The 4,048-nt window shown below is 44.0% G+C and overlaps 1 pseudogene across 1 annotated transcript; it reads right to left on the bottom strand.

Moving 5' to 3' along the window:
- Positions 1 to 1,626: 1,626 nt before the first annotated feature.
- On the bottom strand, positions 1,627 to 2,116 carry LOC110320754 (annotated as a pseudogene). The gene has a single exon (XR_002380477.1). The product of XR_002380477.1 is annotated as a thioredoxin domain-containing protein 17 pseudogene (transcript).
- Between the last annotated feature and the right edge of the window lie 1,932 nt (positions 2,117 to 4,048).

Below are 4,048 nucleotides of genomic sequence, written 5' to 3'. Positions count from 1 at the left end.
AGAGAGAGAGAGAGAGAGAGAGAGAGAGAGAGAGAGAGAGAGAGAGAGGTTTTAGTTAAAAAAGAAAACAAGGAATATGATATAGGAAGACATATGGCCTCCATCCCTGTCCTCCACAAGGGCATGAATGAGTGTGCACACCTGTGTACCACACTCCTCCCCAAATACAAGAACAAAACAGTCTGAAGGGCTCTGGCTCCTTCTCAGGGCTCATGTCATATAGATGAAAAAACTAGCATATGCAATTATACTTTGACATCCTCAGAAACACAATACATATTACTTCTTTTTGTTGTTGTTGTTGTTCATTAGATATTTTCTTTAATTACATTTCAAATGTTATCCGTTTCCTGGTTTCCCCTCTGAAAACCTATACATATTACTTCTAATGGAATGGTTTATTAATACTTAGCAGACTAACTCCAACTGCCTAATCTGTTAGAATAATTGCCTTAACAAACCTCAGGGGAATTCCTTTTTTCCCCCCTGTGGTTTTTTTAATGAGATTTTTTATTAGATATAATCTTTATTTACATTTCAAATGTTATCCACTTTCCTCGTTTTCCCTCTGGAAACCCCCTCTTCCTACTTCTATGAGGGTGTTCCCTCCATCCACCTACCCACTCCCTCCTCCCTGCCCTGGCATTACCCTACAGTGGGGCATTGAACACCCTTAGGCCCAAGTACCTCTCCTCCCACTGATGTCCAACTAGGTCATTCTCTGCCACATATGTGGCTGGAGCCATGGGTCCTATCATGTGTACTTTTGCTTTGGTGGTTTAGTTCCTGGGAGCTCTGGGGGTATTGGTTAATTCATATCATTGTTCCCCCTATGGGGCTGCAACCCCCTTCAGCTCCTTCAGTCCTTTCTCTAACTCCACCACTGCGGACCCTGTGATTAGACCAATGGTTGGCTGCAAGCATCCACCTCTGTATTTGTCAGGCTCTGGCAGAGTCTCTCAGGAGACAGCTACATCAGGCTCCTGTACTTCTTGACATCCACAACAGTGTCTGGCTTTGGTAACTGTATATGGAATGGATCCCCAGGTGGGGCAGTCTCTGGATGACCTTTCCTTCAGTCTCTGCTCCACACTTTGCNTCTGTAACTCCTTCCATGGGTATTTTGTTTCCCCTTCTAAGAAGGACTGAAGTATCCATGCTTTGGTCTTCCTTCTTCTTAAGCTTTGTGTGGTCTGTGAATTGTATCTTGGGTATTCCGAGCTTTTGGGCTATTATCCACTGATCAGTGAGTGCATACCATGTGTCTTCTTTTGTGATTGGGTTACCTCACTCTGGATGGTCTTTTCTTTTCTTTTCTTTTCTTTTCTTTTCTTTTCTTTTCTTTTCTTTTTTTGTATTTTAATTCTTTATTGTTTAGACATACACTGATTTAACAACATCATTTACTCATCAATTCAAAGCAATTACATGGCTTCTTTTAAACAAACCAGGCAATCAATACAAAACTGCAATCATCAGGCTTTTTGTTTGTTTGGTTTGGTTGGTTTGGTTTGGTTTTTCCAGAAAGGGTTTTGCTGTGTAGCCCTTGCTGTCCTGGAACTCAATTTGTAGACCAGGTTGGCCTCAAACTCAAAGAGATACAGCTGTGTCTGTCTCTGCCTCCCGAGTGCTGGGACTAAAGGCATGTGCCACCACAGTCCGGCAAGGTCATCGAATCTTAATCTTCAGAGAAGATCATCTCCACAAGGCTGGCTTGACCGCACTCAGACTCCACAAGTTTTTGAGGTGTTCCATATTTAAGGAGTGTAGGCACTGCGGTTGTTTTCAGTTTTTGTCTGAAGTCATTACCTGGGTCTTTCCAGTAAGGCTCGTCTCCTACTTGGCAGTAGATGATCACACAGTCTTCCGTAACATGCTTCAGCCCCTCTCGAATGACTGGCTCAGCTTCCACGCAGTCTGGACACCAGCTCTTCCCTTCAGTATCCTTAGAACCATGGAAGTAGGAGAAAATGGTCTTGCCCTCACACTCCTTCACTGCCTTGTCGAGCTCCTCGAAGCCCAGCACGCTCACCTCCTCAAAGGTGGCCACGAGAACAACAGTGCGGAGAGGAGCACGGGAGGTGTCCTCTGGATGGAAGTTTCTGGTTCCATCCATTTGCCTAAGAATTTCATGAATTTATTTTTTTAATAGCTGAGTAGTACTCCATTGTGTAAATGTACCACATTTTCTGTATCCATTCCTCTGTTGAGGGGCATCTGGGTTCTTTCCAGCTTCTGGCTATTATAAATAAGGCTGCTATGAACATAGTGGAGCATGTGTTCTTGTTACATGTTGAAGCATCTTCTGGGTATATATATGCCCAGGAGAGGTATTGCTGGGTCCTCAGGTAGTACTATGTCCAATTTTCTGAGGAACTGAGTGGTTGTACCAGCTTGCAATCCCACCAGCAATGGAGGAGTGTTCCTCTTTCTCCACATCCTCGCCAGCATCTGCTGTCACCTGGGTTTTTGATCTTAGCCATTCTGACTGATGTGAGGTGAAATCTCAGGGTTGTTTTGATTTGCATTTCCCTGACGACTAGGGATGTTGAACATTTCTTTAGGTGCTTCTCAGCCATTTGGTAATCCTCAGTTGAGAATTCTTTGTCTAGCTCTGTACCCATTTTTTAATAGGGTTATTTGATTGTCTGGAGTCCAACTTCTTGAGTTCTTTGTATATATTGGATATTAGCCTCTATCAGATGTAGAGCTGTTAAAAATCTTTTCCCAATCTGTTGGCCCAAGGGAATTCCTAATCAGAGCCAACAGGATCGGTACCAGGCTCACTGGAATCTCAAATAAAATTGAGGTTCTTACACACACACACACACACACACACACACACACACACACACGTAATATTCTTCAAACATGGACTGTCCAGCACCTATGTCCATTTCTCTGTAGATTCCCAGCAGGAGGAAGAGTGTGGCTTCTATCTCGTACCCATCTGTTTTGATACATTTCATCTTATATGGAAAGCCTTAGCAGTCAGTTTATCCAAAGGTCTTCTTTATTAACCTACACTTCTTTCTCATTCATTCATACACAATATTCTGAATGTATGTATGCAGAGGTGTGTGTGTGTGTGTGTGTGTGTGTGTGTGTGTGTGTGTGTAATCCATCTAGATCATTGTTTCTCAACCTGTGGGTTGGCAGTTGTGGCAAATGACTGTTTTACAGGGGTCACGACCATGGGAAAACTCAGATATTTACATTATGATTCATAACAGTAGCAAAATTGCAGTTATAAAGTAGCAAAGAAAACAATTTCATGGTTGGTGGTCAGCATAAGATGAGAAATGGTGTTAAAGTACCACAGCATTAGGAAGGATATAAGCCATCTGCTTGTCTCTTTTGAGACAGCTTCTCACTGATAACCAGGACTTGCCACTTAGGCTGGGCTGTTGGGGCTTTAGGGATCTGCCTATGCCCACTCTTCCAGCACAGGAATTACATGCATGTGCTCCTATACCAGTCTTCTTTACATGGCTGCTGCAGATCCTCATCATAGCCTCACGCTGCCCAGCAAGCACTTTACCCATTAAAACAGCGCCCCATTGGTATAATATATGTTATTTGGCCGAATAAGGGGTCTCGTGCGTTGTATTTCTTTGTCCTGGTTCTCTCCCTACCACCAACACCTGGCCTTCGGTGAGAAGCATGACTCCAGCCTTGGGTCTGTGGATTTCCCCACTGTGGATGTCCCCCACTGTATCCCACCCTAAGCAGCTGTGGGGCTTGGGCCAGCCTCCGAGCTGCGGACTGTCCCCTGCTCTGTCCTTCCTTCAGCAGCTGTTCCTCATCTTCTCATCTTTCTCCCGGACATTGAAATGTCTCCGTAGAAGACACGTTCTTGCACTGCCAAACCCTCCATATTCGAAGCTGGAGAGCAACTCCTTGAGCCCCAGAGACTCCTGGTTTTAAATATTGACTGAACAATGTCTCTTTTCAATTCATTTCTCTTTAAACAACTTGTTGTGAGGGTTCCAAGCTTTTTACACAGCCTCTCTCCCATCCCTTAGATCCAAGTTTTCCAAACCACTTT

The sequence above is a fragment of the Mus pahari genome, chromosome 4 (assembly GCF_900095145.1).
Source record: "Mus pahari chromosome 4, PAHARI_EIJ_v1.1, whole genome shotgun sequence".
Lineage (NCBI taxonomy): Eukaryota > Metazoa > Chordata > Mammalia > Rodentia > Muridae > Mus > Mus pahari.
This window is presented reverse-complemented; position numbering and strand designations above follow the sequence as displayed.